Source organism: Macaca mulatta, chromosome 4, assembly GCF_049350105.2.
Source record: "Macaca mulatta isolate MMU2019108-1 chromosome 4, T2T-MMU8v2.0, whole genome shotgun sequence".
NCBI lineage: Eukaryota > Metazoa > Chordata > Mammalia > Primates > Cercopithecidae > Macaca > Macaca mulatta.
Window position 1 is genome coordinate 45,811,871 of NC_133409.1, and position 23,978 is coordinate 45,835,848.

General features: G+C 35.8%; 1 long non-coding RNA gene across 2 annotated transcripts in view; it reads left to right on the forward strand.

Annotated features, from left to right (window-relative positions):
* The window catches only part of LOC144340719 (uncharacterized), a 28,558-nt gene extending 4,625 nt beyond the window's left edge, over nucleotides 1–23,933 (forward strand). Inside the window, exons 3-5 of one of the 2 annotated variants that reach the window (XR_013417000.1) lie at nucleotides 1,325–1,425; nucleotides 20,798–20,844; nucleotides 23,155–23,933. This is a non-coding gene — a long non-coding RNA (uncharacterized LOC144340719). Of the gene's footprint in view, nucleotides 1–1,324; nucleotides 1,426–14,164; nucleotides 15,385–20,797; nucleotides 20,845–23,154 lie in introns of those variants that run through there. The other variant, XR_013417001.1, reaches the window with a different exon arrangement.
* Nucleotides 23,934–23,978: the final 45 nt, after the last annotated feature.

Here is a 23,978-nt window from a genome sequence, read left to right on the forward strand (position 1 = left end):
TTGCATGCATCATTACCATGCCACTTGAAAAAAATTTTTTAACCTATTTAGATATTTCTAAATAAAATATCAATTTGGTTTTTTGTTTGTAATTGTGGTGTCATATTACATGTGGTCTTGTGTGTCTTATTTTTTCATTCCACAGAGTTGTTTCTGAGATGCAACAATGTTGCACATAACTGCCATTTGCTCTTTTTTCTTCATTGTAATTTTTTTCTAAACACCTGAACTACATATCTAGAAGAAACAAAACCTAAAAATGTTACTATCAAGCCTGCTGCTCTTAAATCTAAACCTACACAATTTCAAAAAATATAATATTATCCTTAATGTTTTCTCTGTCAATATATTTTCAAGCAGTCATAAATCTGGATGACTTAATCTGTATAATGTTGTCCTCTCTTCACCCCTTCCAATGCCGGGTGTGAGTCCAAGGCATTAGCAGCTTGTGTCTGACCATTGCATTCACTTTCTAACTCTTCTCCATGCAAAGCTTTCCCCTCTTCCCCAAAAATCCAGGTCACTCTCAATCTTAACTTTTCTTCATTATTTGCCTTTACCTGCAAGACACACTTCAAATTACCTTATATGGTATTCAAGATTTTTAACATCAATCTTTTAGGTGTCATAGTGAGAAATGCTACTTCCTCTTCTACTTCTTTGTTTTCAGAACCACATATTCAATTTGTGGGAAAAAATGGCAGCACACATTGGTTCCTGGTTCAAATCATTAACCACATCATTAACAACACCACCCCACTAAACTACTAGTATAATCTCTTATATCTGAAGATATATATGACTGACCAACAATCCATTTTACATTCTATAAGGCTGGCTACATTGGGGATCTGGAGTAAATAGTGAGACTAGAGAATCCCATGAGCATTACTAACTACATTGCCTACTTCTTTTGTGATTAAATTAGTTTATTAGTAAGAAATCCCATGACATTATATCATTATAGTGAAGGAGATATTCAAGGGAACCACTCTTTGTGTTTCTGTCAATAATTCCATGGATAGGAAGAAAGATTATGATCCAGAATAAGTATTTACTTCAGTGAAGACAAATTGCTGCTCATAGAGGGCTCCGATGTAATCAACCCATCATGTGAGGGAGGAGAGTGTCTCATGGAGTAGGTTTCGTGTTAGAAGGTCAGAGTTGGTTTTGCACTTACCCAGCAGTGACTATATTCTGGCCTATCAAAGTGAAAAGTTTATAATGTGAAACTAAATAAAACCTCTTATCAGTCTACCATGGCCACTTTGTTTATATAAGTCTACTTATAAGTATAATGCTGCTTTCTGCCAAAACCCAACAGACATTGCTGCAATTCTCTTACTGGAGCATGAACAAGATCCATACAACATTCAGCACAACCTCGGGCACTTCCACCACATTGGATCTGCTGGGTTTTAAAAGGTACGTGATAGAGTCACTCACATTACTGCTGTAACAAGCTGGACACCTATCATATTCTCTGAATTTAACTGAAACTTGGAAGAATATGCACTAGTTTGAGTCTCTTACTTAGTGGTAAGATTTATTAGGTGCAGTGTCCTGTGCTTGTAATGAGGAGTATCCTATAATGACTCAGACATGGAATTCTAGAGAGGTCAGACACAAAATAGTACCTACTGTGTCATTCTCCATGTATAAACTTCAAAAACTGGCAAAACAAATGGTGATTGAAATTAGAATGTGATTGGCTTTGAGGAGGATGAGAATTTGTAAATGGGAAGGTCCATAAAAAAGCTTTCAGATTAATATAATTTTCTATTTTTTTATTTGTGTAATTGCCACATGGGTGTATTCACTTTCTGATAAATACATCAAGTAGTTTACTTATGATTTGTGCTTTCCTTTAAGTATGTTATATTTTGAGTTTTAAAAATTGCTTTAAAAAACTAGATAGCTCGCATGGAAGGACTAGAAAAGAACAAGTTCCCCAATGCTCCCCAAGACAAGCATGTATTAACAATATTTCAAGATACTCACACAGGCTGGCTTAAAGGGAACTAATTTTCCAATTCCTGGAAAATCTCACAATCATCCTGCAAAAATAACTTTTTGGAGAAATGTCCAGCATAGCTTCTATTGCCTCCAATCAGTAGACTGGGGCCCTGCACAGAACTTCACTTGAAAATCAATCACATGTGAGTTACCTGATTTGCAAAACCTAGGTCACATGCCTTCAGCTGCAAAAGAGGCTTTGAAATGCATATTGAGTAATCTTTTGTTTTGTTCGTGTTTATTTACTCTGTGTATTAGTCTGTTCTCACACTGCTAATAATGACATATCCAAGACAAGGTAATTTATAAAGGAAAGAGGTTTAATTGACTCACAATTCAGCACAATGGGGAAGTCTCACAATCATAGCAGAAGGTGAAGGAGAAGCAAAGTCACATTGTACTTCCTAGGTACAATGGAGCTTCAGGCATTAGGTAAATACATGTGTTCCAAATGAAAGAAATTGTCCAAAACAAAGAGACTACAGGCCCCATGCAAGTCCAAAATCCAATGGGGCAGCCATTAAACCTTAAAGTTCCAAAATTATCTCCTTTGACTCCATGTCTCACATCCAGGTCCCACTGATGCAAGACATGGGCTCCCATGGCCTTGAGAAGCTCCATCCCTGTGACTTTGCAGGATACAGCCCCCTCCCAGCTGCTTCCATGGCTGTCATTGTCAATAGCTTTTCCAGATCCATGGTGCAAGCTGTCAGTGGATCTACCATTCTGGAGTCTGGAGGACAGTGGCCCTCTTTTCCCAGCTCCATTAGGCAGTGTCCCTGTGGGGACTCTATATGGGGGCTCCCACCCCACATTTCCCTTCCACACTGCCCTAGCAGAGATTTTCCATGAGGGCACCACCCCTGCAGCAAACTTCTGCCTGGACATTCAGGCATTTCCATGCATCCTCTGAAATCTAGGTAGAGGCTCCCAAACCTCAGTTCTTGACTTCTGTGTACCAGCAGGCTCAATGTCACATGGAAGCTGCAAAGGCTTGGGGCTTGCACCTTCCAAAGATACTGCCCCAGCTGTACCTTGGCCCCTTTTGGACATGGCTAGAGTGGCTGGGATGCAGGGCACAAAGTCCCTAGCCTGCATGCAACAAGGGGGCCCTGGCCCCAGCCCAGGAACCAATTATTTTTCCCCCTAGGCTTCCAGGTCTGTGATGGGAGAGGCTCCTGCAAAAGTTTCTGACATGCCATGAAGACATTTTCCCCATTTTCTTGGTAACAATGGGCTTCTTATTACTTATGCAAATTTCTGTAGCTGGCTTGAATTTCTCCCTAGAAAATGGATTTTTCTGTTCGATTGCATTATTATGCTGCAAATTTTCCCAACTTTTATGCTCTGCTTCCTCTTGAAAGCCTTGCTGCTAAAAAATTTCACCATATACCCTAAGTCATCTCTCTCAAGTTCGAAGTTCCACAGACCTCTAGAGCAGAAGCAAAATGTGGCCAGTCTCTGTATAGCAAAAGTGACCTTTGCTCCAGTACCCAACAAGTTCTTCATCTCCATCTGAGACACACTTAGACTGGATTTTACTATCCATATCACCATCAGCATTCTTCTTGAAACCATCCAACAAGTCTCTACAAAGTTACAAACTTTCCCACATCTTCCTGTCTTCTGAGCCCTCCAAATCTATAGGAAGTTCAAACGTTCCCACATTTTCCTGTCTTCTTCTGAGCCCTCCAAACTGTTCCAATCTCTTCCTGTTATCCAGTTCCAAAGTCACTTCCATGTTTTCAGGTATCTTTACAGCAGCATCCCACTCTACCAGTACCAATTTACTGTATTAGTCCGTTCTCATGCTGCTAATAAAGACATACCAGAGACTGGGCAATTTTTAAAGGAAAGAAGTTTAATTGACTCACAGTCCAGCATGGCTGGGGAGGCCTCACAATCATGGCAGAAGGTGAAGGAGGAGCAAAGGCATGTTTTACATATGGCAGGCAAGAGGCATGTACAGGGGAACTTCTCTTCATAAAACTATCAGATCTCATGAGACTTATTCACTATCATGAGAACAGCGCAAGAAAGACCCACCCCTATGATTCAATTATCTTCCACTCGGTCCCTCCCACAACACATGGAAATTATGGGAGCTACAATTCCAGGTGAGATTTTGGTGGTGACAAAGCCAACCATATCATTCTGCTACATTAAGAAGTCCTTTTACCAAGAAACTATGCTTTATTCCTGTCTGTTTTCTCCATGTTTATTATCATACCTAGCTTTCATTTGATAATCATTTATTAAGTACCTCCTATCTGTAAGTCACTGAGGTAGCTATGAAAAGAAACTCATGAATGAAAAGAAATTCCAACACATGGAGTCTCATATTCTAGATGCAAAGTGTTAAATTATATTAAATTTGGTCCAAAGCTGTCTCCATACGTAGCAAACTGCAATTGAACTTAGTAAATTGTATTAATCTGTTTTCATACTGCTATAAAGATACTACCTGAGACTGGGTAATTTATAAACAAAGGTTTAACTGACTTAGAGTTCTAGCATGGACTGGGAGGCCTCGGAAAACTTACAATCATGGTGTAAGGTGAACAAGAAGCAAGTATCTTCTTCACAAGGGGCCAGGAAAGAGAGAAGGTGAAGAGAAAAGTGCCCCTTATAAAACCATCAGATCTCATGAGAACTCACTCACTATCACAAGAACAGCATAGGAAAAACAGTCCCCATGATCCTATCCCCTCCCACCTAGTCCCTCCCTTGATACATGGGGATTACAATTTGAGATGAGATTTGGGTGGGGACAGAAAGCCAAACTATTTCATTCTGCCCATGGCTCCTCCAGATTTCATGTCCTCACATTTTAAAGCACAATCATGTTGTGATGGTTAATACTGAGTGTCAACTTGATTGGATTGAAGGATGCAAAGTATTGATGCTGGATGTATCTGTGAGGGTGTTGCCAAGCAGAAAAATGTGAAAAGGCAAGACCGGCCTAGCCTGCAAGGCTATGTCTTTCTCCTATACTGGATGCTTCCTACCCTCAAACATTGGACTCCATCAGACTCCAAGTTCTTCAGTTTTGAGATTTGGATTAGCTCTCCTTGCTCCTCAAACTTGCAGACAGCCTATTGTGGGACTTTGTGATCATGTAAGTTAATACTTGATAAACTCATATATATATGAGTTTATTGATAAACTCATATATATATGAGTTTATCAGTCTACCGTGGCCACTTATATATCATATAAGTTCTGGCTCTCTAGGGAACCCTGGCTAATACAGATTTTGGTACCAGGAGTGGCTCTAGAGGAATAGAATATTAAGGATGGAATTGTTTCATTGGTTTTGGGGTTTCTGGAGTTGGGTGCTTAATATGATTAGACCCAAAAATGCTAAGGACTCTACTTCTAATAGTATGGAGAACACTGATATTCCTTGGCATGAATTGTTTAGAGAGTTATGCTAAATAAATGCAATTGATACTCTTGATTAACTGCTCATGAGAAGCAAGGAATATAGTACTCTATACATAATACCTTTGACCATATGTGGAGAACCAAGGAACATAATGAAGCTGCTCAGTTGCTCCTAAATTCAGTGAACAAAGTGATGAAAGAAAATGATCGACTCAGGGATCTTGTCTCCTGGCTTCAGAAGCAGCTACTGAGCCTCAAATCTGCTAAGATTGCCCTGAGTGAGAGGCTTATCTCCTGTAGTGAAATAGCTGAAATTGTGGAAAAACAGACACAAGTTCTTATCAGGTGAGTGACTGACCTGCAATGAAAGTGGATGCACAGCCTCGTCAGGTGTCTACTGTTAAAGTGAGGGCATTGATTGGAAAAGAATGGGATCCTGCAACTTGGAATGAGGACGTGTAAGAGGACTCTGATGAATCTGGGGACATGGAGTTTGTAAACTCTGATGAAGCTTTTTTGCCAGATGGAATAGCTTCCCCATCATCAGTAATGGCACCCCTGACACCCTTGTTTGCTTCTAGACCTATAACTAGACTAAAGTTCCCCTGGGCCCCTAGAGGTCAGGTAGAGAGTGATGACCCATGAGGAGGTGCACTACACTTGAAAAGAGAGCTTTAATTCTGTCACATATATAAACAGAAATCTGGAGTACAGGCATGGGAATGGATATTAAAGGTTAGGATAATGGTGGAAGGAACACAGAGTTGGATTAGGCTGAATTTATTGATTTGGGCCCACTAAGTAGGGACTCTTCATTTAATGTTGCAGCTTGGGAGTTAAAAAAAGGTTCTAATAGTTCATTTGCTTGGATAGCTAAAATATGGATTAAAATATGGCCCCCTGTGAGCGAGCTGGAAATGCCTGATCTCCCTTGGTTTAATGTAGAGGAAAGGATGAGAAGGCTTAGGGAGATTGGGATGGTGAAGTGGATTAGTCACTTTAGACCTATTCATCCCAGCTGGGAGGGTCCAGAAGATATACCTTTGACCAATGCCTTGTAAAATAGATTTGTGATGGCATATTTGAAGAGCCCTGTAATTGCTCTACTCTGTATGTCAAATTAACAGTGGGAACCACAGTTACTCAACTACAAAATTTAAATATGATGGGAATAATTGGATCCTGAGGCAGCAGGGGCCAAGTGGTGGAACTCAACCGTCAAAGGCAAGGTGGGCATAGCTATTGTAGTGGACAGCAGAGACAAAGCAGCAATCAGAATAGTCTGACTCATGTAGAGCTCTAGCATCAGCTAATTAATCACGGTGATCCTAGAAGTAAAATTGATAGGAAGCCTACTGCATTCCTACTGCATTCCTACTTAATTTATACAAGAAGAAGCCTTCTAGGTCAAATGGAAAAAGGCTAATTTGTACTATGAAAACCGAGAATCACAGCCCCTCCATCAACTTCTATACTTAAGCCAATTTACAGACCCAGAACCTCTTAAATGAAGGGAGGCTGGGTCCTCTTGAGGAAGGATCCCACTACATAACCAATAATTTATGCAGTAAAACTTTCTTCCATCCTTTGCCAATGAGACCTCTGGCCTTTTACCAGGGAATCTATGCATTGGAAAAAGGAAAATGATCAGACATTTTGGGGACCACTGGACACTGGCTCTGAGCTGATGTTGATTCCAGGGTACCCAAAACGTTATTGTGGTCCTACAGTTAAAGTAAGGGCCTATGGCAGTCAGGTAATGAATGGAATTTTAGCTCAGGTCCAAGTTACAGTGGGTCCAGTGGGTCCTTGGACTCATCCTGTGGTCATTTCCCCAGTGCCAGAATGCATAATTGGCATAGACATACTTAGCAGCTGGCAGAAAACCCACATTAGCACCCTGACCAGTAGGGTGAGGCTATTAGGGTGGGAAAGGCCAAATGGAAGCCATAAGAGCTGCCTCTACCTAGAAAAATAGTAAATCATAAACAATATTGAATCCTTGAGGGGATGCAGAGATTAATGCCACCATCAAGGACTTGAAAGATGCAGGGGTGGTCTTCCCACCACAACCCCATTCAAGTCTCCTATTTGACCTGTGCAGAAGACAGATGGATCTTGGAGAATGACAGTGGATTATTGTAGGCTTAACCAAGTGGTGACTCCAATTGCAGCTGATGTACCAGATGTGGTTTTATTGCTTCAGCATATTAACACATTTCCTGGTACCTGATATGCAGGCATTGACTTGGAAAATGTCTTTTTCTCCATTCCTTTCCATAAGGCCCACCAGAAGCAATTTACCTTCTGCTCCTAAGACCAGCAGTATACCTTTACTGTCCTACCTCAGGGGTATATCAACTCTCGAACTTTGTGTCATCATCTTATTCCGAGACACCTTGATTGCTTTTTGCTTCCACAAGATATCACACAGGTCGATTACATTGATGACATTATGCTGATTGGATCCAGTGAGCAAGAAGTAGCAAACACATTGAAATTCTTGGTGAGACATTTGCATGCCAGAGGATGGGAAATAAATCTGACTAAAATTCAGGGACCTTCTACCTCAGTAAAATCTCTAGGGGTCCTGTGGTATGGGGCCTGTTGAGATATTCCTTCTAAGATGAAGGATAAGTTGCTGCATCTGGCCGTTCTACAACCAAGAAAGAGGCACAATGCCTAGTGGGCCTATTTGGATTTTGGAGACAACACATTCCTCATTTGGGTGTGTTAACCCAGCCCATTTATCAAGTGACCTGAAAAGCTGCCAGTTTTGAGTGGGGTCCAGAACAAGAGAAGGCTCTACAACAGGTCCAGGCTGCCATGCAAGCTTCTCTGTCACTTGGGCCATATGATCCAGCAGATCCAATGGTGCTTGAGGTATCAGTGGCAGATAGGGTTGCTGTTTGGTGCCTTTGGCAGGACCCCATAGGTGAATCACAGAGGAGGCCTTTAGGATTTTGGAGCAAGGACCTGTCATCTTCTGCAGATAATTACTCTCCTTTTGAGAGACAGCTCTTGACCTGTTGGACTTTGGTAAAAACTGAAAGTTTGACTATGGGTCATCAAGTAACCCTGTGACATGAACTGTATATTATGAACTGGGTGCTTTCTGACCCATCTAGCTATAAAGTGGGTCATACACAGCAGCATTTCATCATTGAGTGGAAGTGGTATATATGTGACCGGGCTTGAGCAGGTCCTGAAGGCACAGATAAGTTACATGAGGAAGTGGCTCATTTGCCACTCTGCCTTCTCTCTCTCAGCCTGCACCGATGGCCATATGGGGAGTTCCCTATGATTAGTTGACAGAGGAAGAGAAAAATATGGCCTGGTTCACAGATGGTTCTGCAAGATATGCAGGTACCATCCGAAAGTGGAGAGCTATGGCACTACAGCCCCTTTCTAGGACATCCCTGAAGGACAGCCGTGAAGGAAAATCTTCCCAGTGGGCATAACTTTGAGCAGTGCACCTGGTTGTGCACTTTGCATGTAAGGAGAAATGGCCAGATGTGTGATTATATACTGTTTCACGGACAGTAGCCAATGGTTTGGCTGGATGACCAGACACTTGGAAGAAGCATGATTAGAAAATTGGTGACAAAGAAATTTGGGGAAGAGGTATATAAATGCACCTCTCTGAGTGATCCAAAACCACTCAGATATTTGTATCCCATGTGATTTCTCACCAATGGGGACCTCAGCAGAGGAAAATTTTACTAATTAAGTTTATAGGATGACCTATTCTGTGGGCACCACTCAACCTCTTTTCCCAACCACCCTGTCATCACCCAATGGGGCCATGAACAAAGTGGCCATGGTGGCAGGGATGGAGGTTATGCATGGGCTCAGCAACATGGACTTCCACTCACAAAAGCTGACCTCGTGTGGTCACTGCTGAGTACCCATGCTTGCTGGTTGTGCTTGAACCTCTCCTGGTTGAGGGTACTGCACCATTCACAAATTACTCTTTGTTCAAATAAACTCTGTCAAATTTAATTTGTCTAAAATGTTTCTTTTAAGAGGAGACATATATCCAAATAATTAATTAAAATAATATGAAAGATGTCAAAATAAAAGTATAAATAAAGGTCTGTGGAACACAAACAGAAAGCACTTAAGTAGCCTGAGGCCAAGGAAGGTATTACAAAGATACTCAATAAATATTTACAGTAAGTACATGAAATTTTTCAAAGTATTTAACTTATTTAGTTTGCAGAGAAATCTACCACTCATTTTAGGTAAAATGTAAAAGAAATCAAATGAAGACTATTATACTTGGCAGCTATAGATCAATACAATTACCTCCTAGATGATACATTTGGTTTCTTGCTTATTGGGTATGGTTAGAGCTGAATCACTTCTACATTTCTTAAACCATGTAAATATTAAAAATATGAGTAGATATACAAGGTTTTATTTATATGAATATTCTGTTTATATATACCTTCAGTCTGTGTGCACATGTATATGTGCATTCACATCTATCTGCCAATTCATTTATCTATAACATATTTCAGAGTGCATTGATGTGAATATGCTGAGATCAAGTGGTCTTTCTGAAAAACAGATTCTGTTTCTGGTAGTGATGGGCCAGGCGATTGAGGCCAACCTTCCTGCTGAAGACAACTCAAAGAGCAGGGTGAAATTATTTTAAAAATTGGCTTAAGAGCCTTGAAGAAACTGAAGAAGCTCCAGGCCAAAATCTTAGGAAAGAGAAGATTACCCAAAATTTTTTGTAATTTAAAGACATTTGCCAATCAGTAAGAAAAAACTGTGAAGTTGAAATACAATTTTATTGGCCTCAGTGAGTAGAAAGCTCAAGCTTTATGAAGGTTATGAAATTTATTTATAAAGGAAATAAGTTTATAATATAACATTTACAACATAAACTTATGAAATACGATAATTTTAATTATACAAGAAATTAAGCTGAGGCATTAAGCTGCAGTCCCCAAGGGATAAACCTTTAAAGTAAAAAAAAAAAAAAAAGCCTTAATTAAATCACCTATGAATTTACTGCTCACCTTAGTTTTGCATCACTTGGAGAATGAGGGAAATCTGAAGCCTTCAATATGGATTAAAATGAGATAGGTAGCATTTCCTATCCCCTGAAAGAAACAAAAAAAATCATCTTACTTGAAGGAGGAGTGAGTTTTCTTAACCTTATTTTACTTTCACTATATATTTTAAAACAAAATAAATGAGCATCTAACAAGCAAAAGTAACCAGGCTTTTATCGAAACAAGAAATCATGAGTAAGACATGGAAAATATAACAACATAAACAAATTATTCCAAAAAATTACATCTTGAATGTATCAGGGAATACAAAACAATTCTCATTCCCATATTTGACAAAATAAAAGAAAATTTTGAAAAAAATTTTTTTAAGCAACACGGAGTGCAGATTTCAAAAGGAAGCAAACAGAAATTTTAGCATTGAAAAGAAAAATAGCAACAGTTATAAACTCAATGGATCAATGTCACCCAAGATTAGAAATAGCTAAGGAGAGAAATAAGGAGCTGAATAATAGGTCAGTGAGATTATCCAGAATGTAGCCTGAAGCTAGCAGAGGATGAAAAGTACAGAAGTACAGTTAAGAGAAACAGAATACTCAGTGAGAAATTCTAATTTCAATGACAATAAGTTGTTGACCTCTCCTTGATGGAAGGAAGAGTCGTATACATTCAACCTGCCATGTAAGTTAAATTAACCAAATCATCTAAATTAATTAAGTCAATCAAATCAATTAAACACATACAGTTGATTTAAATGAAGAAAGAGAGAAAATAGAGCAGTAAAATATTAACACCATTTCAAGAATTAAGTCTGTGGATATTACAGATTTTTAAAAGATATCAATTTGATACACTAAAAATGCCTAAGATTTCTAAGAAGGAGTACAACTAGAAGTAGTATTAGAAAAAATACAATTAGAAGTATCCTTGTCAAACTACAAAGAAAAAAAAAAGTAGAAATATCTTGAAAACATCTTGAGAAAAACAAACAAAAAAAAAAACTACTTGTTTTACAAAGGCTGGTTGACTTTTCTGTATAAACAATGGAAACTAGAAGCCAAAGCATAGTATCAATATGATGAAAAAAATTATCTTTCATGTAGAATTCCATACCCATGAAGACATACTAAGGAAGATGGCTAAATGAAGATTATTTTTTAGTCAAAAGAAAAAAAAAAACCCAAACCTAAAAACATTGTTATGCAGAACGAAAAATACCATGTTTATTCATTTTTAGGCTTACTACTTATTTTACTAACATTTTAAACAAAGACAAAAATCGGTACTCAAAATGAGAGTAAATACAAATCAACTTAGAGTGTATACAACAATATTAATAAATAATATCTTCTAAAGTCTTAAAATAGCTGAAATTAAAGTATATGGCACCAACATGATATAAGTTGGAAGGGCAGTAAAATAAGTTTTATTCACTTTTATGTAAGTTCCTTGGACTGTTGCAGATGAGGCTAAAATACAGGTTAACATCATATTTTTATAAGCTAATGATGTTTGCTGCAATTTCTAGGACAACTCCTAAGGGGATAGAAACAGAGTGTATACCGTCCAAACAAATGTAAGTTAAAATTGAGAGAATAAAGTGCTCACACACGCACATGCACACACACACACAATTGGAAAGTTCCTTCCAATTGATCCTTTTCCATTTACTTGGTTATTTATATTTCTATTATTAGACCTCCAATAAGTATTTAAATATATACTTTTATTTTTTAAAGAAAGTCAATGCATTTTATTTAAAACAGTGAAAAAGATTTTTACATTTACTATATTTTATTATATTTGATTATACTTTCATTGCAATTTACATCTCTAGTTATTTTTTATTTTATTATCAAATTAATATCTGTATCACCTTGCATATGTAAGGAAAGGAAGAGGTTAAAGTACCCCTTCCAAAAGAATAATTTAGTATTTCTTTTTATTACTCCTATCTTTCTATTACTCTTATTCTTATGTCACCCTACATGGAGTTAAGCATAGTTGAGTTACCAATTAGATATTTATTAGCTAAAGAAGTTAATGTTAAGTTAGAAAGTCTCTGCTGTCTTCCTTAATTTGATTATTCGGTCAGGCATTTATCCATTTGCTAATTAATTCATTTATCTAAAACCATTTAAGTGCCAACACCATTGTAGGTATTAGGTGTTAAGATACGCTAAAAATAAAACAGAAATTTCAAAGTCTGACTTTGTGGCTGTTGCATTCTATTAAGATACTCAGACAAAATGCAATGCAGATGAACAAATAAAGTATAGAGTGTGTTAGCTGGCGACAAGAAAAAAAATAAAGCAGTGAAGGCAGGCGACAGTGTCAGGGATAGAGTAATTTAGATAAGGGAGAAGGCAAGTCTTCAGTGGACATTAGACAAATATGTCAGGATCTGAAGAAGGTGAGAGAGTGCACCATGATATTATCTAAAGAAAGATTGTTCCAGGAAGAGGAAAAGGTGTATTTATCCGGTGATGTTTGCTGTGTAAGAGTCTGTTATCACATCAGATCCCAGAACACTAGAAATGACTCATCCATTGAATTAAGTTCAACATTTGACGTAACATGATTTCATTAAGTAGAATGATTTTAAATGCATTTGAGTAACACTTTGTTATTAGATTTAAACTTATATTTGTGTTCTATTTTATCAGTGATATTGTACTAATATAGTAAAAAGAAACATTTTGGAATACTATTCCAGTCAGCATAATTCTGAGGAAGTTGTTTGAAAATGGCAGGTTACATTTCCTCACAACAGTGTCACTCCTGCTACACAAATAAAAAAATCAATTTTTAAAATATGCCAGAATCTGCCACTTCACACTAATGCCATATAGTCATCATCTGATAATTAATTGATAAATTAGCATCCATGTATACAAGTATATTGGTATTCCAACATAATAGTTATTTTTGCAGAATTCATTATAATTTCCAAGTTATTTTACATATTTGAGTTTTATAGGAGTCCTGCAAGTAAAGTGGCATCTGTTTTTAATAGATCTCCAGTGGAAATTTCCAAAAATTTAGATTCCCAAGTTTGCATGTAAAGAGAAAGTATCAAATCAGAGCTACTCAGGCTCTCACACATTATATGTAGTGTTCTTCCTAATAGTCCTTGCTATGTACATATTTTAAAAGAAATTTCTCAAATATGACATATCTGAATATGAAAAAATACGTTCTTTTTATTTGTGAAGATTATAAGGTTTTTAATTTCTGTCCTCATTGGAAGTTATTCTAGTTACTAGAAATAGAAAAAAATATACATTTTTCTTTTTATGACAAATGGGATGATTTAATAGATTACATAAAATGTGAAAAAATGTGACATAAAAATGTGCACAAGCTGTTAGAATATTTACTACTTAAATTTAGAGTTTTATAAGACAAACATTTTTAGATGCATGATATAGAACTTGTTAAACCCCATCAGGTTTAAATGCAAAAGGAGGGCATTCACACATCTATGTTTAAGTGTTACATTTTTTTATTTTGAAGTTGCTTTGGGAAATTGAATATTTGTGAGTTTTTTTTCCTATTAATGAAAGATAAGCAATTTTGTGTTCATCTTGCCTCGTTGATGTATACTTTCAGATCTTAAGCCTTTAATGATTTTCCCAGAGCGTTAGGACAAGACATGTATCTCAGTTAATTTTTGTTTCCACAAGAGTGTACCTGAGACTGAGTAATTTATAATGAACAGAAATTTATTATTTCAGAATTCTGGAGGATAAGAAGTCCAAGTTTGAGGGTCAGCATCTGGCGAGGATCTTCTTGCAGTGTCAACCCATGACAGAAACAGAAAGACAGGAAAACGCTGAACTTGCTATTTTACAGTGGCACAAGTCTCACCCATGAGGATACAGCCCTCACAGCCTAATCACTTCTTAGGGTGCTCACTTAATACTGCAACAATGGGAATTAAATTTCAGCATAAGTTTTGAAGTGGACAAACATTCAAACCATAACAACCTACTAACTTTGATACTTCATCAAAAGGTGAAAGGGGGAAACTATATTAGAGAATGTGATGGTTAATACTGAGTGTCAACTTGACTGGATTGAAGGATGCAAGGTATTATTCCTGGATGTGGCCGTTAGGGTGTTGCCAAAGGAGATTAACATTTGAGTCAGTGGACTGGGGGAAGCAGACCCACACTCAATCCGAGTGGGCACAATCTAATCAGCAGCTAGTGCAGCTAGGATAAAAGCAGGTGGAAGAAGGTGGAAACACTGGACTGGACAAGTCTTCCGGACTCCATCTTTCTCCTGTGCTGGCTGCTTCCTGCCCTTGAACATCATACTCCAAGTTCTTCAGCTTTTGAACTTTCGGACCTATACCAGTGGTTTGCCAGGGGATCTTGGGCCTCTGGCCACAGACTGAAGGCTGCATCGTCGGCTTCCCTATTTTTGAGGTTTTGAAGCTCAGACGGGCTTCTTTGCGCCTTAACTTGCAGACGGCCAATTGTGAGACTTCACCTTGTGATCCTGTGAGTCAGTACTCCTTAATAAACTCCCTGTCATATAAATGTCTATCCTATTAGTCCTGTCTGTCTAGAGAACCATGACTAATACAAAGGAATAAATGTAACATCTACTGGATTCAAATTTTAGTATAATAATTGATAAACCAACTTAAATTTTTCCAAAGGTTTACGAGTGAAAATACACAGTGTCTTAGTTCCCTTTGGCTTCTGTAATAGATACACAAACTTGGTGGCTTAAAACAACAAAAATTTATTCTCTCAAAGTTTAGTTTTAATTTCAGCTTTTATTTTAGGTTCAGGCAAGGTTGTGTAGAAAAGAGAATATTTATACACTTTTGGTGGAAACGTAAATTAATTCAGCCACTGTGGAAAGCAGTTTGGAGATTTCTCAAAGAACTGAAAACAGAACTATCATTTGAACCAATAATCTCATTACTGTGTAGCTACCAAAAGGGAAAATAAATTTCTACCAAAAAGACACAGGCACTCATATGATCATTATAGCATTATTCACAATAGCAAGGACACAGAATCAAACTCTCACAGTTATGGAAGCCACAGATTCAAAATCATTCTCACTGAGCCAAAATCAAGCTGTTGCCTGGTCTGTGCTCCCTCTGGAGCTTTAGGGGAAAATCCTTTCCTTGTCTCTTCAGGCTATGGGCATTGTTTGACTTGTGGCTACATCACTCTGGTTTTTGCCTCCCATCACTTTGGTTATATTGCCTTCACTTCCTCTGTGTGTGTCTACATTTGCTTCTCTTTCTATATTATAAAAATGGTGGGGTTGGATTTAGAGCTGATAATACAGGATTATCTTCCATGTCAAGATTCTTAATTTAATCATACTTACAAAAAAACCTTTTTCTTTATAAGGTAATACTTACAAATTCCAGGTGTTGGGGACCTGGAGTTCCCCAACACCTGGAATTTGTAAGTATTACCTTATAAATTGTTTGAGTGGCCAGTACTCAGCCTATTAAAACTGGTGAAAAACAATACCAATAGCTCAAAACTTTATATACACAAAAAAACAGAAATAAATGTGTGCAACCTGGTTCTCCTACTACTCCATTGAACTGAATTGTAGAAATGCAAATTTTACCACCTTACTAGTAGATACTTAGTCCAAGAATAATAAAAGTTTTCAGTAAAAAGAGGTAGTATCTCCCCTATAACCATCAATTGGTAATATATTTTAATCACATTAGGTTTTATAATTTAAAAACACTTTGAAAATCAAAATGAATTTCTAATTTTCATCTATTAAATTAGCACTTAATGAGAAACATGATATTTTATGTTGCCTAGGATAGGGTGCAGCTAAACTCTCAGATGTTGTTCATGGCATTTCACATTGGCATAAACCTTTTGAAAATATTTTTAGCTTATACATCAGGAGAAAAATGTTTTCGCCTTTGACATGTTTAACTTCTGGGAATTCTTACTGAAGAATTATTTCACATACAGGAAATCTAAAGGAACAAATACATTTTTAATAACAAAACTTTGGAAATAATCAAATGTCTTGGAAGTAGTGTATAAGTCATGGCATAATCATTCAATTGAGACAAATCTATTAAAATCACAGTTTTAAAAATAATAATATATCAAAGAGCAGAGAATAGCAAGCAGTGATTATAATTAGGTGACCTAATGACTGATCTGAAAAATCTATTTTTATATTTTGTGTTTTTATAATGAAAAAGCAAATTTAAATTTACTCCCTTCTTTTGCCTAATTTCTTATCTTTAACTCATAATTTTCAAAATTTTCAATGACAATGTTTCTGAATCCATTATTATACACACATACTTTTTTGGAAAATTCATTATTACACTGATGCTTTTATTCATTTTCTTGCTGGTGTCCTTCCATGAAACTAGTAAGTTTTTTTTTTTAGCTCACATCTTGTCATTAAAGGCAGAAAAAAATACTCTTCATGAATTCCAACATTCAAGTTTGTACAGCTAAAGCTTTCTTAAACCAAAGACAGATATAGAATTTCATTAGAAGGGTTAAGTTGCATTTGGTAACTGCATGAGTATTGATTGGCTTCATATATTATGAATAATTTCAAATATATCTTTTTACACAATAAAAAATATAGGATTTTCTTTGCTTTCTTTCTCCTGTGAATACATTTTACTATTCCAATATTATTTTTAAAATAATTTTATTTTTAACCATTTTCAATAGCCGTGGAATCATTGGCTTATTAATAATTATTTTGTTGAATTTTTGTTTGAATGTAGAAACCTACTGAAGTCATATTCTAGTCTGACATAAACTTTTTAAAAATACCTCTAGTGATGGTCATTCTGCCAATATTTGGAAAAGTTTATTCCAGTATTTGATTACACTCAAAATTTTTCTTTTCATCTAAACTCCCATAACATATTCGTTGCTAAAACACACACACACACACACAAAACTTCTGATCCATGGAATTGTACTTCATATAATGTACTTCATATAATTAGCTTTTATACAAATACAAACCATTACTAAGTTATTTCTGTTTCCTTTCACTCCATAATACAACTTTTATTTTTTAATACTTCTCTCTGTTGGGCTTATTTTTCTTCTTTTATTATGTTAGTTTTCTCTGTTTCTACTAATATTGTGCACCTGCAAATTTCTGGTAGGTATTCATTAATTTATAGAATGCTAAGCTTGAAAAAGGTTTTTTAAAGGCTATTCATCATAGTTGACTGCAAGACCACACACTTTATGTCCAATTCAGAAGAGACATTTTCTGACCACATATTGGACGTTGGGATGCTGGCTGTCATTCACCTTCACCAAGGAGGAGGACGGATTCTTTTTTTCCCTCTCCTGGGTGCAATGAAATTTTCCTAAATTCTTCTGGGTTAATAATTCATTTAGAATATTCTCACATCTGCCTTGGGGAAAAGTACTGTGCTTTTAAAAAAAGCCACTTTTTAATTCTCTACAGATTATAGTTTTTATATGGCAAAAGAAATTGGTGTAAACAACAATACTTTTCCTACATGAAAAACATGTAGTAGATATCAAATATAGTTCACTTTGTGTATGTGTGTTTGAAAATGGAGTTAAGTTTATTTTATACCTATTTCACAAGCCATTTGTTTTCTTACCTTTAGCACATTGAAACAGCAAGATAAAGTGCATATTAAAATAGGAAACAAACCATGTAACCATACGAAGATACAATTGCAACCTGAAAAATCCTTTCCCGTGTTGGTTGGTCATATAGTATATTTCAGCTTTCTTTTTGAAGTTCATATGTATTGTCCTCTCATCTGTCACAAAAAACTTCCCTTTAATTGACAGGAAGGACAAATAATAACTTTTAAAAATGTAATGTGTACTATACAGTTTTTTCAAGTAGTGTAATAGCCTTAAACACATAAACTTCATCATTCATCTCCAATCTGATTTTTATCATTAAAAGACCCTAGAAAGGTCAGTTGCAGTGACTCACGCCTGTAATCCCAGCACTTTGGGAGGCCGAGGCGGGTGGATCCCGAGGTCAGGGGTTCAAGACCAGCCTGAGCAACATGGTGAAACCCCGTCTCTACTAAAAATACAAAAATTAGCTGGGCGTGGTGGAGGGGGGGCGTCTGTAATCCCAGCTACTCAGGAGGCTGAGGCAGGAGAATTGCTTGAACCCGGGAGGCGGAGATCGTGCCATTGCACTCTAGCCTGGGCAACAGAGTGAGACTCTGTCTCAAAAAAAAAAAAAAAAAAAAAAAACCTAGAAAATAAGAAGCAAAAAATTTAAAATCCTATGTGCCATTACTCAAGCAAACATCTAATATCATTATTTTCATCAGTACTTTTCTAGAAAGTGAGTTAAAATATAATTTATAAATATACAAATACAATAAGGAACATATTCTAGATATCTACAATGTAAATGCATCACCACCTAGTTTTCATATAACAATATATCTTTTTACTTTTTGCCCGACTCCAAGAATCTTGTAATATTTGGGAACAGATTATAAAAATGTAGCATCGTAAAATTAACTCTACAACGTTTATACGAATTAATAGCTTAAAATGAGAAAGCATTTGCTTTTATTACAAATATATATAGAGAAGATAAAATTAATGGAATCTCTGTGATTTAAATTCATTTTTAAAGATTTGAAATTAATTCTCCCTTTCCACATTTTTTACTACTTGAGTGTAGTAAAGGAAATTTAATTTCTTTGCTCCTGCACTCATGAAAATAAGTAGAGGAAAGAGATGTCAAATTGAAGTAAAAACTGGGGATTCAATTGGGGGGAGAAGATATTTCTTTTCCTTTCCTTTTCCCCATGTATATATATTCTCAGGCATAAATTAATGAAGTGCCCCTGTAAGGCATGTGAATAGGGACAGAGGGGACTTAAAGAACAGGGGTGCCTAAGCACTCACTTACCAGTTTCCTCATAGTTCTGCGTGTTCTTTAAGCCTTCATTCAATCAAAGGACTGGAGGTCTTATTATTAACTGACATCAGGATAAGCTTGGTTTAGACTGTTGTCTAAAAACTAATGCCTACACGTGTTTCAAAAATCCTTGTCTCAATCTGAAGCCAATCTCTAAAGGCTATGTATTGTATGATTTCAACTATATGACATTCTGGAAAAGGCAAAACCACGGCAGCGTTAAAATGATCAGTGGTTGCCAGGAGTCTGTAGGGGAGGGAGGGATGAATAGGCAGAACACACATGAGTTTTAGAGCAGTGAACCTTCTCTGTATGATACTATAATGGTATTAGGTTGGTGCAGAAGTAATTGTGGTTTTTGCCTTTACTTTTATGGCAAAAACCACAATTGCTTTTGTACCAACCTAATAGACATATGTCATTATACATTTGCCCAAAGCCATAGAATTTACAACACCGAAAGTGAACGCAATGTAAATCATGGACTCTGGGTGATAATAATGTGCTAATTAGATTCTTCCATTGGGGGAAAAATGTACTACTCTGGTGGGGAATGTTGACATGGGGGAGGCTATGCTTGTGTGGGAGAAGGCATATGGGAATCTCTTTTCTCTTCTGCTCAATTTTGCTGTAAGCCTAAAACTGCTCTAAAAACCTAAGTCCATTTTAAAAAATGTATCATCTCTATATATGTTTTAACTTTAAGTTGGTTTTATCTTCACTATATTTTTGTGGAATTCCTAGATAAATCAGCTTAAACATTACAGCCTTACTACTACTGCCTGAAATTCTATCTACTGTTGTATTTCATAGAAAAAATACACACACACACACACACACACACAAACACACACACACACACATATATATATACACACACACATATAAAACAAGTCACATTTCTTATGTGAATAGATCCCATGTCTCATGTAAGTAGATCTCATGGCTAATGTTCTTCCTTGATTCTCACAAAATTAATGTTTTAGCTGCATGTTCTTTATAGTTTGTATTCACTTTATTTTTATCCTTCACCCCCAGTATCAGTGTTACAATGACAAAGTTAAAAGTATGAATTTGTTGTTTCCATCTTGCTTTCCTAGCCTACGCAGATGATATGAACTTGATATATTGCCATAATTATCCTTACTTTTAGTGAAATGATTTCCACTACATTTATAGCGAGCTTCCAAGTTTCTCTAAACATAGAATTTGTTCTATTGACTAAAAGTGGTCCCCAGACACTGTTTTCTGTGTATTTTATATCCTTCACAGCATTTGGTTTACTGCTAAGAATGATAACATTTTTTGCATGAGGGTATGTGCTACAATCAGAAGAAAACTTAAAAATATATAAAAAGACAATACAGTACTATTTTAAAGATTTCAAAATTAACATGGAAAAAAGTACAAAATAATTTATGGAAAATGTTCTTTGCTCTTAGAATATAGGAGAATATGCAGGAAACTCTGTGGCCGTCTGAAGTGATCGGTGAGTATCTAATGAATTATTATTATACAAACACCTACTTCTATTATCCTGTAGTTCACAAATTCTAATTGTGTCCTTTCGTTTCTACTGTGATAAACATTACTGTGAATGATTCACTACTTTAATATTCTTTAGCTAATTTTGAACTAAGATTATTATTCTTGGGAATTTGGGGAATTTGGGAAATTTGGGATTCTGATAAGTAATTCTAACTTTATAATACATCTTAAACTATTGTAAAATCCATTATACTAAAGATCAAAGATACAAAAGATTCATTGTTTCTGAGTGTATTAAAAGCTTTAAATGTTTAAATATGACATTCAAAGTTCAAAAGTTTTATATTTTCGGTGGGAAATATACACTTAAAGGCTATTGTAGTAAAATATAGATGTGTGGATAGATAGATGGATGGATAGATGGATGGATAGATAGATAAGATAGATAGATAGATAGAAAAGCATACAGAGTTATGATTAAATTATGCTTTACATTCAAATGACCCATGAGGGGATTTAACTTACTACTTTGTTTTCCCTTTATTCATATTTTAAGCTAAAAATACATTACTAGTAAGGTATATGGGGTTATTCCTAATTAAGATACAAATATAGTAATTATGGTTTATATGCTATTATCCAGAATCTACACTGGATGAGTTTAAACCGCCAAACAGCCATTAATTTTACTGTTCAAAGAAATTCTCATAATCTTTTTAAAATGTCATATAAAATATTCATTTCTAAATGCCCTATGGTGATTTCTGAATTTACTTAAAGTGGGCTGTTGATAGCTCTTTTTATAAATAAGCAATTATACTGAATATATCATGGGCCATCACATTATACATTCTATAATTTCATGGATGAAAGGCCTACAGCTGATCTGCATAAATGCAGTGCATATCACAGCAGGTGAAGGGTTTGATTACACAAGATAATCAGTGTTGTTATTTATAGTAACTATTTATATCTGCTATTTATTAAATCTCTACAAATCAGGTATCTATTTCTTCAAGAGATATATTCAAAGAATATTTATGATAAGATATAGGCTTTTTGAATATTTTACACAATGGCATGAATATGGCCTTTTACATCTGAATTCCTAGTTTCAATTGCTGTTAAGCTACTCAAAATTAGGTTTTAAATAACATTGGATTATAAAGCATTTTGGAAGTTATGTGCTTTATATACTGAGTAGTTAGAAGGATTTTCAAATTTAATTTATTCATCTAATTCTTCTAATTTTGATGAGGTCAATTTTGGTACTCTACCCCTACTTGCTGTGATAAATTGCATTTCCTTGTCCACTTATTTTAAATTATTCTCTTAATAGTATTTACGGAGGTAGGAGCTGTACTGTGTACTGAGGATAGGATGATGTCGAGACAAAAAAGATCTTATTTCTATTATATATCATTCATCTAATTATAGTAATTTTTCATGCTATGAAGGAAAAGATACAAAAGAACATAGAATAATGAGAGCTAATCTGGTATAGGTAGTGAGAGATATTTGACAATATGTGTATGGACTATTCAAAGTCCAGGGAGGGTGGGTGTATATGTGTATATGTATGTCTGCAGGAGGAGGAGAATGTTCAAGGAGAGGGTCATTGCAAAGAGAAAGAACAAAAGGTACAAATATCCTAAGGCTACAGTTTGTTTAATAAGGATCCTCAAAGGAAGCGATAGTGAAAAGAGGCAATATTTGAAGAGTTAATTGCTGAGCACTTTCCAGACACATTTATAGACACAAAAAGCTAAATGTATACCTAAAAAAAAACATTTATACTTAGTCACACTTTAATGAAAAGGAAGTACACCAAAGACAAAAAGATATTTAAAACAATGAGAGAAAAAAAGACAACTTTGAAAGAATGACACACTGATTACAGTTTTTACAACATCAACAACAGAAGCCATGAGATATCATCATAAATTCTTCAAAATTTTGAGACAAAGTAATAGTTAATCTAGAATTATTTACTTAATAACAAGAAAATAATCCTTCAATAACAAAAGCAAAATAGAAACATTTGAAGATAAACACAAATAGACTTTATTGAGAACATATATTCCATGAAAAAACACCCAAAACTTACTGATATGATTTGGGTCAGTGTCTCTGCTAAAATTTCATGTTGAATTGTAATCCCCAGCATTGGAAGAGGAGTCTGGTAGGAGGTGGTTGAACCATGGGGGTGTATTTCCTCCTTTCTGTTCTTGTAATAGTGAGTGAATTCTCACTGGTTGTTTATAAAAGAGTGTAGCACTTCACCCTTCTCTCTCTCTTCCTCCTTCTCCAGCATGTTAAGAGGTGTCTGCTTTCCCTTCACCTTCTGCCATAATTGTAAGTTTACTGAGGCTTCCTCTGTCATGCTTTCTGTTCAGCCTGGAGAACTCTGAGTCAATTAAACGTCTTTTCTTTATGAATTACCCAGTCTCAGGTAGTTCTTTATAGCAATGCAAGAATGGACTAATACACCTATTCCTCAGATGGAAGTGTAAATTATCCAAATGAGAAAACTGGAATATAAGGAAAATATTCAGAAAATAATTGGCAAATATTTAAGCACATCAAAACAAATAACATAAAATCATAATCAAACTGAAATCTGTTATTATGGAGTTAAAGAAAGAACAGAACTACAATATCATAGTAACATTTTTGCATGTGTGTGTTCAACCATCCAACCCATTTTTAACAAGCTAAGGAGAAAAGAATAGCATACTCAGGTATTCAGTAAATACTCAGGTATTTACTATTTCTGTTCCTCTTTTACTGTCAATGTTCAAATATATCTTCTCTACTGTTTATTTCTTTTCTGTTTAAAAAAATTCCTTTAGCCATTCTTTTAGAGTATGCTTATTCATGATAAATTCTCGTAGTCTTCCTTCAGCTGGAAAAGAATTATCAAAATTTCTGCATAATTTTATAGTCAAATTACCATAACAAGTTAAAAAAGGAATACTTAAAAATGTTCAACTGGAAGGCCGAGGTGGGTGGATCATGAGGTCAGGAGTTCAAGACCAACCTGGCCAAGATGGTGAAACCCTGTCTCACTAAAAATAAAAAAAAAGAAAATTAGCCAGGCATGGTGGCAGGCATCATGTAATTCCAGTTACTCGA